Here is a 12,021-nt window from a genome sequence, read left to right on the forward strand (position 1 = left end):
CAGCAATGATTCATAGACATTGGTTAATCTTATCAGGGACTGCCTGGACACAGCAGTAATAAACTGGAAATTGTCTGGTGAATCTCATATCAAATCACAACCATGGGGAAACTAAAGCAACACAGCTGCTCAAAGCAAGAACGGGCAAGTCTATGGACTGGTGTTGTAAAGACAAGCTATAATGTGATGGTGGTAATTAATTATGTGATAAACAAACACAATTCAGCAGAATCTCTAATTAGTTATTATTAACAGTAAGAGTTTCTGGCTTCCACATTTTGGTTCCTTAATCTAATATGTGTGCCAAATCTATGAAGAAATGGAAGACGTTATATACCCAAGGCTTTTAAACAGCAATAAATGGCATGGCTTTGGATTCAACCTTCAGGTTAATAAGACACAGAAATGTAATGTCTTCATTCTCCGCCCCTTTCTAATTGAACTGCCTGTGAGACCTGAAACTTCACCAAATGTAAAAGGTTGTTTGACTGGTCGCAAGTAGAAAATGAGATTAGGGTGAGGACTTGAGTAATGAGGGAAACTGCTTGTCCTTCCACGATGTGACTCTCTCCCCGTTCGCCTCAAAGGAGGTAGTAAAGCCGCCTGCCACAGACATTAAAATGACTGGCCACTTCAATTAGCCCAATCATAAAATAGAATTTGAGACATCTTTCCAACATGACCTGAAGACTTTTGGGGGAAAAAGAACCGTCCTGTTGTTCATTTATTAAATATCACATTGAATCAACTTCTCTGTCTGGGTCGCAAGTCACATTAAAATGTAAAAAGTTAGGAGTCATTGCATGGATGTATTGTTGTTGCAATATTAAACAGGCACAGTAAATCAAATCTGGGGGATGCAAGGTGAGAATAAAAATACAAAACCTCATTATTTCAACAACTCATTTCTGTGATATGTGACACATAAGGTAGAGAATGAGATTTTGAATGCTGATTGACTCGTGGTATTACATGTTCTCTTAATTCTGTATTCGGTCTAAAAAACTATTATTGGTTATTTTTTCAAGGGGAATGCCTCTATATATTTTAGTAAATGGTGCAGAAAGGAAACAGAAAATCTAACAAATAAAATATAACATGAAAAATAGCTCAAGGTCAATATTTTAAGCTGGAGCTAAATTATTACTGATAAATTAAAAAGACATGTACAGTAGGCTACAGCCATGCTAGCCGTTCTGTGAGGCTGTTATAAGGCACAATGGTGCTTTGAGTTAAATGGTAACTACCATTTTTTTCAACCCTATTTTCCTATGTTTTTTGTGTCTAAGTGACTGATTGGAACAACAATCTTTGACAATGGTCCAGTATTAAGTGAGATCACTGCAGTCGGCAGCGGCAAAACAAGCTACAATGCAAGTTAATAGGGCAATTGTGCAGCTTGTATTTACCTTCACCAAAGTGCTTGTTTTGACACTGACAGACTCAGGTTAATATTCTAAGTGTCTGACAAAATTATGGAAAGGATTTCTAAGGAGGTCGACCTTTCTGTAAAGAAGTAAGATTTTTTTAAACATAAAAACAAATGCAAAATTGCATTTGCTAAAGCCACCAGACTCAATGTAAATAACAATAATTTTATCATCGCAAAATACAATAACTATTAACTATTCCATTTGATCTACCGTTTCCCCACAGCTATCCATGTAAAAATTATCAAGGATTGATTGAAAGCAATTTTGCCTTTCATGCTTTAAGTATTTACAAGCACATGGCCCCGAGTTTGACGTGAGCTAGGGAAACACAGAATTGCCTGAATAAGCACCAAAAAAAGAAAAGAAAAAAAAAAAAAAAAAAAAGGTGTTGCTGGGTTGGTGTCTTTTACTAAGAAAATAAAAACATGCCTCTTTCCTTTTTACACACTTTTGTGGCTGAAGTGACTCCTATCTACAGACTGATGGGAGTCAATTGCCGATGTTGAATGTGATAACTGGCAGTTTGCTGCAGATGCACATATATAATATACACAGACCAATCCAGGCTCCAAAAAATAAATGAAGCCATTTGAAAAGCAATGGAAAGATCATCCTAATATAGTCTTACAGTCATCATCTTCACTTCTAGATGCCACTGTTTATTTTCCCCTGTGAGGCTGTGGCCTTGCATGGCAAAGAAGACGCCACTCAACAAGCTCAATTTCAAAATCTGTTTACCAGGATGCAGGGAAGCAAAGGGGGGAATTTGACTCACAAATTCAACCTCAGAGTATTCATGTCAATGTCTTTCTATCTGATTGTTTTGGCATTCACATCTGAATAGGATTGGGAGTGTGAGGCAAACACTGAGGCTGCGAGCTGCAGATGGTGCTCCAGAGTGAGTGGCGAAAGTAGCGCCACCAGACACGCTTTGGCTAATCGACATGAGAACACAACGGAGCGTGCTTGCTGGTCGGGCACAGAGTAGACAGCGATAAAACAATGTGTTGGAAGCACCTGCACTGGATTTCTGCTCTCTGCAGTCTTCTTGGCGCAAAACTGTTGCAGTAAGACAAGATTCATTACTGTTTTATTTGTCCTGCAAAAGGATTATTTTTCTCAATACCAGAAATAGGACTTGATTTGAATTTTGACTGCTGTGACACATTACTTGACATAAAGATTTGACCTTGAGGCAAAAACATTCCAAGCCAATTCCAATTAATAAATAACACATCATTCGAACTCATGGGCCTAATTCACCAATATCAGAAAAAGGTTTTTCTTAAAGTTTTTTCTTAAATTTGTTCTTGAGAAATGTCCTAAGAAAAGTCTACTTCAGATTCATGCCAGGTTCTTAAACCGTAGAATTGTCCACATCTGTGATAAATCCCACAGTCATCGTAAATTCAAAGCGAGTGCCAGTTGATCCTAATTAGCATGGGTAAACGCCACCGCCATTCCAAATAAAAGGACACGAAACTGTGTGGCCGTGTGCATACAGAAATTGAAAGTTGAGAGAACAAAGTCCAAATGAAACTCTAAAGAGGGTGGAACCTCGCCCCAGCCTTGCTTGTGAACGACTAAGCCTTTTGGAGCCTTTTAATACCCAATCATGACGCTCACCTGTTTCCAATTAACCTGTTCACCTGTGGAATGTTCCAAACAGGTGTTTTTTTTTTAAGCATTCCTCAACTTTCCCAGTGTTTTGTTGCCCCTGTCCCAGCTTTTTTGGAATGTGTTGCAGGCATCAAATTCAAAATAAGTGAATATTTGCAGAAAAACAATAAAGTGTATCAGTTTGAACATTAGCTATCTTGTCTTTGTAATGTATTCAATTGAAAATAGGTTGAAAAGGATTTGCAAATCATTGTATTCTGTTTTTATTTACGTTTTACACAACGTCCCAACTTCATTGGAATTGGGGTTTGTATTTAACAACAGCTCTGTTCAATACTTTGTAGGGATGGATCCGAATATTTGAATATTCGTTCGATGAGTAGGTATTCCATTTTCAATTTTTGGATTCAAATATTTATTTTTTGAAAAAAACGTGCATGCAGGCTGAAATTCACTGTGGTGTTTTGTCTGAATTAAGCCACTAACGTGAGTTAAATGTCAACTATCCGCTGGCAAATTCATGCAGCGCTAGGTCATCCATCTCAGCCAAGAACGGAGAAATGTTGAGTTATAAGCGAGCAGTGTGACGTTTGTAGAGGTCTGTAAGGTTATACTGTAGCAGCCTGGTTTCATTTTTATTCAATTTGATAAAAGGAAAAGATAGTACAGCCTTTCATAACTCTCGCTTTCTCTCTTTCTCCGCTGCCTTCATGGGCAGTCGGAAATGTTGATGTCAATGTTAATGTGTTAATGCCCCCCCCACCGCTGCCTCCAAAACTTTGAATAGTCGCTGTTGATAAGTACCGAAGCTTTGAAGCTCAAAAAATAGTATTCAGTACCGCCTTAATACTTTGAATGCGTAGCGTTTCACTTTCACCACAAAAACTGCTTCAACAGAACTACAAGCTAACATTTTCTTACAGGGTTGACAAAGAAGAACACACAACCAACAGCAAAGCCCCCAGGACCAACGTAGCTACAAATGTCTTCAAATACTTAGCCTTGATGTGGTTTTGAACAGTGATACCACAGATTTGTGAAATCTGGGCATTATTCCCACCAATAGCAGTTCCAAAACAACAGGCCTTGTGCTACCCAGAGGGTCTGCTTCCATTCAGCTCCCAAGATCCTCCAAACCAAACAAGTTTGGGTGACAGCTGGACCTTCACTCTTTATAAAGGGAAGCTTCGTTTGGAATCTGCGACTGTGGGCCAACAGACACAGGATTACAGCCCAGTCTAGGGCTGCACAATATTTTGTTTCATCGTCTACATCGCGATGTGCGCATGTGCGATGGTCTCATAGCAGGACGTTGCGATGTTGACGCTAAAACTTCTTTGCTGCTTGATAGAAAAGTAAACTTCCACCGTTCTCCTTTTACATGATTGTTACCGGCCAACCCTTCCCCTTAAAGACAGGTAGCCATGTGGGCAATGTGTGTATGTGACGTAACGTTAGTCCAACGGGGTGTTGTTATGGGAAGTGAGGCTCTGCCTGTGTAGAAAAGTACCATAAGCGGCAGGTGCCGTTGACACAGTGATGCACATGCTTTTCGGTGGGTAGTGAAGATACAGTAGTCAGTGTTTTATGTACGCTGCATATTACCTGATTAATGCAACGTAATCACAACATCTCCCAGCCATTTTTCACCGCAGAAAGCTGCTACCAGCCAGGCTAAAGCTAATATAGTTAGCCTAAAGAAACAAGGCGTCTGTCCCAACTAACGTTACCGTTTGGAACCGCGACGCTGGAAACAAAACTAATCTACAACAGCAGTCTGTGTCTGATATAACGCAATTTACACTGATTTAAGTGTAACAGCGAACCACCAATCACAATCAATGTTGATCAATTTATCTAAGCAGGCCCCGCTAGTCGACCATAACCCGAAATTTAGAGGAAGCAACACGCATGCATTATTAATATCATTCACTTTAGCCTGGACTGATGATATTCTATGAATACAATGGTGTCATGTCAATCAACCAGTGTATTTCTACCTAATTTCCAAAATCACTTCAGAAGAGTAGTCACATGCAGTGCTTACTTGCTTTGGTGTTGTAAAGCATTAAAGTTCAACAAAGAATGGTTCACATTAGAAAAGTTCCTTTTTCATTTTTATTTTCAGTGTAAATGCACTCCCATACAAAATCACTGCAGTAGTCGAGAATGATTTATTGTGAGACCAGGCAAACAGTTTGGAAGCTGTAGCTTACAAATGCTCATTTACACCTGAAGGTGTGAATGCTACACCTAGGCATCAGTTGTACATTTACACTGAATTTCAACAATACAACTTGAGGCACAAGACGGGGTTATTGCTATCGTAATAGGTCATGAAAAGAGGCGTCTTATTGTGGAAGCAAACGGAGGGCAGTGAGGCTGAAATGGCGACCTGCAGGAAGGGTCTTACACTAATGCTTTCTCCAGCTGCTCCACCTTAGGCTTATTGTTCCACAGTGCCTCTCACAAAAGGACGGGAGGCCATTTGAACAGAGTCTAGGCTGAGGGCCGGGGCAGCACACCTTGGCCCTTACATGCTCCATTAAAGCGGGAGCAGGGGAAAGTATGAGTAGAGCTGTGCCGCTGACACAATTACTAGCCCCTCGTTCCCCGTCTGTGCTTTGCTACCTTGTTTAAAATGGCTGCCTGTAGCCACGACTGTAGATGTAAACAACAGAGAAGCTGCAGCCAAGATGGCCAAGCTTTCACACACCCCAGTGACGAGAACTGCTTTTTCTAATGGATCTCTCCATTATTAATCTATTTGTTTGTTGTGTTCAAGTGTGACAGTATGAGTTTGGGCCCTGGTTGCTGGGCAGATTTGGTCATATCTATTCATGATCCCAATACTACTGTTTTACTGTAGTATCCGTTTTAAGACATACATAATGTGTATTTCTATTCAAACTATTATTAAAAGGTGAGACAGGTATGCAGAAATACAAGCTACACTGGACAAATGGAGAGACGAAAAATGCCTTAAACCATAACACACTCACAAAATATTGCCATTTTCCCTGAGGCAGAAAACAGCTGGTCTGTGCTTCATCCGCAACACTCGCATAATCTTCTCTCCCTCTCCCCAAGAAACACCGACTCCACTGTGCCTACTTCCTTTAGCCAGCGGAATTTGCCAAGTAAAGTTGGAAGGGAAAATGAAGTTTCTTCTCAAAAACATCTCTGTTGCTAACATACTTCTGTCTCAAATCAGTCAATTCTTCAGTTTGTTTGGAACAGTACCTCGGACGCAGTTGGCTTTCCAGACTTTAAGCTTTAAATGAGTGAAGGAGAAAAGAGATGACACTTCAGGAATTCAGACCGAAACAAATGTTCCACCTTGTAATTATCACGACCCCCTTAGGATTTTTTTTAACATTTGCTGACACAACAATGATTGAAGTCTGTCTCAGACTTCTCATTGTTAAAATGGTTTCCGTACATCTATTCTATTAAAGCATCACTTTGAAGGAACAGAAACAGAGGGCCGCTGCCGATTCTTCATTTCTGACATATCATCCTTCTCATCCTTGGCCAACAAACAGGCTTTTTTTAAACTGCTACTAAATAAATGGTTATGCATAAAAGTTACAGACTACAGCGAAAACAACTTTAGCCTGCCTAAATGACAGCAGTACTAGTTAATCCTTACTGTGTCAATTGCATTAAATTTATAGTCATTTCTGTCTGGCTAAGCCTTGTTTTGATGAAACCACTGGGCGACTCTAACAGAAATGACTGATTACCATCTTAATTATCTAAACTAACATATAAAACAAACAGTAAACAGGTTTATTTGCTGCAGTTATCAATGTTAAGCCTCTCACTTACTAAGAAGTTTCGTAGTCTGACCTGAAGGTGCAAACAGCAGAGAGCTGGTAGACAAAGAAAAAGCAGATCTTGCGTCACCTGAGGGAAATATAAAGGTTAATTCTGGCAAGCCTATTTCCTTTCCCAGAATAGAGCAGGGTGCATAAATGATCATCTACTGCCGGGGTTTTTGATTGAATTAATCCAAACCGAGGTCACCTCAGAACAAGAAACAATGTATCTTTCTCGTATTCCTACTGTATGTTTTTATTCTAATTGAGATGGCCCTGAAGGGGGAAAATAAAAAAAAAAGGCAAAGAGAGGGAGAGATCATGGAGGAGGACAGCCTCCAGTCAGCTCCAGCAGAGGGGCCTTGCTGACCTAGATCCAGGCTGAGTGGGGATGATATTAGCAAAGCAATTAAGGGAGATGACAGCCGTCAGGCAGGGTCAGACTGACAGGGATAGCAGTCTGTCTCCCTGCCTCCCTCACTCTCTCCGTTTCGCTCCCTTCTGTAATGGCTATTGATTTTTCACAACCAAAACAAGAGACCCTCTCAGCCCAGAAGTGGCTGAATTGGTGGGTAGAAGAAAGTGCAGATAGCATGGGTGCAATGCAAGGGGAAAGGGCCCGAGGCTCACAGGATGGTGACCCTGTCAGTTCTTTTCCTTGGATGTGCCGAAATCACTCCAGGCATGGCAAAAACTTAATTCCACAGAGGTGATAGAGAAGTGTAACTTCTACCTCAAAAACTTGTCAAAAACCATGTTTTTGCCATGGGGATGAAAAAATGATAATATTTGGGGTAAAAGTAAGGCAAACTAAACTTCTGAGAAAAATTGAGTAAATTACAAGGTTAAGGAGTAGACTTTTATAAATTCTAATGTATTTCACCTCTTTTGTTCATATGTTTATACAGTATATATGCAGAGCTCCACAGTGCACACTTGAAGTACTTGTGTAGCTTTGCAATGGTTTCCCACTGAAGTTTTTTAGACAGTTTGTTAACATTTTAAAATGCAACAAGTTGCAGGAAATGTCAGTTTGCACCAGAAACATGAGAGCTGGTGTAGACAGAGAAATACAGTGAGCGGATATAAACAAAAGACCAGAATTTGACTGGACTTTCAGATGATGATTAAACCATTGGCCTTGATTGGCTCAGGTATGATCTTTCAGTCAGACTTGGGACATCCTATATCTCAAAATGTTGAATTCGTAAACATTATCTAAAAAACGGTATCTGAAAGTCCACCACTGTTTAAAACTGATGTAGACTAGGAGAGACGTCAGCGAATAGGAGTTTTTTTAATTACAGGTGTGAGGAAAACTCATCACCAAACCAAGCATGGTGAGAAAATAGAGAACGACATATGTGCAGCAACAATCGCAGAGAAAACAAGATTATGGGAAATCTCATAAAAACATATTACAGTATGGCTGCATTAAAACACCCCACGGACCATACATCCAAATTAGATTTACAGCAATTACAGGAGATGGCGCCGCTTAAATCACCGGCCCATACAGCTGTCACAGAGCAGCATGCTGTATGCCTCGTTCCATCCCAGCATGCTTTGCTCCAGGCGTGCGACTCAGTGGTGTTGTGTTCGACATGTCTGCTTTAATCTGATCTCAGTGGGTGGGTGTAAGTTTGACAAAAGCACGAGAGGTAGACTTGCAGAACAGCTGTGTGGAACATAAGTGAGATGATGAGACAAAATGGCAGAGAAAAAGGTTTGTGACAGACTCAAGTGAATGCTAAGCTGTTGACAATTTTGATTATTTTAGCAAGCAGAGGGAGTTAAAACTGAAATTTGTTTTTGCCTGAGCGATATGCAAGGATTTTGGAAGACGCTTTGGGGGCAGAGTTGAGAAAAAAACACATATGGTGCAGGAATGCACGTTTACAAGTATGGGGTAACCTCTGCTGAGCCCCCTGTAGAGATGCTTTGACATCTGCACTACACGTGTCTATAAAAATGCATGAGGATCCGTTAAATAGTCTTACATGTGAAGCAAATGCACAACATGGGATCAAGAGGTGCGATTACTGACAAAGCCTTCTGACTATATCATTAAGACCAGATAGAAGCTGAAGAACCAATCTTTATCAACAAGGGTTCAGCTAAATGCATAACTGCAAATGACCTGTCGCATGTCAGTAATCTCTCAATTACTTAATGTCTGCATTAGCTCTCTCATTTCCGCTGAAAGGCTTCTGCAATAACCATTCAGATAAATGACAGCAGCCTCTTGAGTCCCTGTTTAAGTGGAAAATGCTGTTTTAGTTTTTCTCTGCCTCGAGCAGAAAAAAATCATGCACGCCAACCTTGGCAGCGTAGTTCACGCTTGTGAACAGCAGTGGAAAACGCCATTAAACATCTGAGGCATCTCATACATATGTAGGGACAGAGATACGGGCCATAATGAGTTGCACTCTGCAGATGGCCATTAAGGCTTATGTCAACATTAGGGAGATATCCAAATAAAAATTTGGCAGATGATGCTTGCAATTAATTCAGAGAAAAATGTTCACACAGACCCATTGACCACAGATGATAAGAAGGTACATCTGAATTCTTTGATGAGAGTTCCTGTTGGTAAATTAATTTCAGCCGAGAACAGAGCGGCGATGCAATTAAAGGTTAAAAAGCAGTTTTCATATCAGGCATGGAAATTGCTTCCTTTCAAATGCATCTTTGTAAATGTGGCCGGGGCTGGAGCAGGTGGACCGTGGCCATTCACAATGGCAGTGTGTTCTTAAACTGATGCTGGACAGGAAGCCGCTGCACTGTGGAACAGCTCCACCCAGAAGGCAAAAGGAGAGGAAATCACATTTTTTTGATACCAAACAGCTTGAGTCAGCTGAAAATGTTAAATTTCCGGTCAAGTTCAGCGAGCAACAAAGAGGAAGGAGCAGCAATAACTTCTGTTTTTTTTTTTTTATGAAGCTCAGATATTGCATAATGCAGTGTGTAGGCTCCGTTTTATATGTGCATGGTGTCAGCATCATTGTGGAGGTTACAATAAAATAAAACTATAAAATAATACTTTTTTTGTTTTACACTAGCTTATGAGTATGCGTGTGGGGGGGGGGAGCAATGTAATATAATACAATATAATGTTCTGCAAAAATGAAATTACCTATAACTCTGTTCCTGAAGCACACACTGTTTCATATCCATGCTCCAGTTGAGTGCTGCTCGAGACATTAAGTGAAACAATATACCTTACGTGCTGTGATAACTACTGTATCTTACAATAGCAAGCCAACTAATGACACACTCTAAGCTTTGATATATGGGTCACGCCATAACGCCTCTCCATAGGCAGATACCTAGCATAAAATGCTATACACCATCACTACAATGGAGGCCAAGCACAAGGCAACGCTCAGGTGTAGGTATTCTTAAGTAAGACAGCTGACATGACAGACGTACTGTATGCTCTGACATGGTAAAGCCCTGCTGCTTGATATCCTCGGGCTGCAGGACATCTTCACCAAAGGGGAAGTGAAGGTTTGGCAACAGAAGGCTCAGGCAAACCACGGCTGACAGGATTTGGCAGATGAATAGATGGATGGATGGACAGCTATTGGAATACAAATCAAAAAGGAGGCCTTTCACAAAACCAATACAAGCCGGTAAAGCTTGTTTTTGTCCACGTCTGACTGTTGGATTTGAATGATTTTTTTCATTGCAGTCGTGTTTTTGTAAAGCCCGGTATTTCTTCAGCTCATGGTTCTATAAATAAATTGCAGCTGGCACTGTTAAAACCAATGTGACGCCTGTTTTTTTATTTTGGATGTCACTTTTTTTTTTTCCTTCAATGTCACTGCTGCCTATCCTGGACTGACACTATTGAGATACATTTTTAATTTCCGTGAAGTTTTCTGTTTAACCCTCCTGTCGTCCTCGGGTCAAATTTGAACCATATTGAAAACGTTTCTATATCAGAAATTTGGGTTTCTTTCAATTAAATTGTCAAAAAAATAACGTGGATGGTTCCATACAACCATTACTCTTCACAAGTAAAATAAAAGATCAGCTCAGTACTTTCATTGAATTTGGGCGTTTTATTCAATTTTATAGCATTTGGAGAGAAAACAAATGATAAAAGAACGTTGAAAAGAGTGACAAAAATGTCGGAAATAGCTTCAAAAACGTATGGAAAAAACCGTCAAAAAAAAGCGCAGGAAAAATGCGACAACAACATCTGTAAGAAGTGACAAAAAAACTTTGGGGAAATACACACTCTAAGAATGTATGGTCGGACCTGTAGGGGTGGAGTGAGTGGGAGGGAGGGAGGGAGGGAGGGAGGGAGGGAGGGTGGGATGGGCTGGTATCTACTTGATATACTGTTGTACAATACCCCTTTACTCAGCTCTAGGGTTGTTATATAAAAAATTCAATAAAGATATTGTTGAAAAAAAAAAAAAATTTGGGGAAAAGCAACAGAAGTGTCAAAAAAGACAACCACAACGTTGGTAAATTTTGACCCAGAAAAATAAAAAGTTGCACGGTCGACGGGAAGACAACACAAGGGTTAAACAAAAAAGCACACAGGGTTAAAACTGCGAGTTCTTTTCAGTGGAAGGCCAGGTGACATTTTTAGACTAGTTAAAGCTAGTGGGGGTTTTCATGTTGGAAAGGTTATAATGAAGCTGTAATAAATGATGGCCTTTTTTGTAGACCATTTACAATGTGCTATTTGAAACACTGCACAGAGGAGCTTATTAAAAATTAAAAAAAAAAAAAAAAAAATAAAAAAAATCACTGTAAGCACATGATGGTGACATCATGGAGCCAAAGCAGGTAGCGTTGAACCTTTTCAACTGCGAATGAGAGAAGTTTTATCTTTTGAGCAAAGCATTATCTGACAGTTTGACTTAAATGACTTGGAACGTAGGAGTATTGCCCTTATTTCACTTCTCCACTCTCTTGTGAGTACGCTTAAAGTAGATACATACTTTCCCTCTCTCTTATGATGGGTTTATGCTGTGCGGTCCCCAGGGGCATTTTAAGGAAAAGAGATAACACTGATAGCGCGGCTGAAAGTGCCAGCATGCCCCATTCACAGATATTAGCCTCAATGGCCTTGATAAGATGCCATGCTAAAACCCCCGCTGTGTGTATGTGTGTGTGTCTGAGTGTGT

At 40.2% G+C, this 12,021-nt stretch overlaps 1 protein-coding gene and 1 long non-coding RNA gene across 6 annotated transcripts in view; one reads left to right on the forward strand and one right to left on the reverse strand.

The window, feature by feature from the left end:
• Positions 1–12,021, reverse strand: part of LOC116041995 (kelch-like protein 29) — a 219,684-nt gene that overhangs the window by 186,902 nt on the left and 20,761 nt on the right. The gene's annotated exons all lie outside the window — the stretch shown is intronic.
• LOC118493894 lies at positions 318–11,296 on the forward strand. Its single transcript, XR_004895952.1, has 3 exons — positions 318–328; positions 2,223–2,231; positions 11,194–11,296. It is a non-coding gene; the product is annotated as an uncharacterized LOC118493894 (long non-coding RNA).

The sequence above is a fragment of the Sander lucioperca genome, chromosome 19 (assembly GCF_008315115.2).
Source record: "Sander lucioperca isolate FBNREF2018 chromosome 19, SLUC_FBN_1.2, whole genome shotgun sequence".
NCBI lineage: Eukaryota > Metazoa > Chordata > Actinopteri > Perciformes > Percidae > Sander > Sander lucioperca.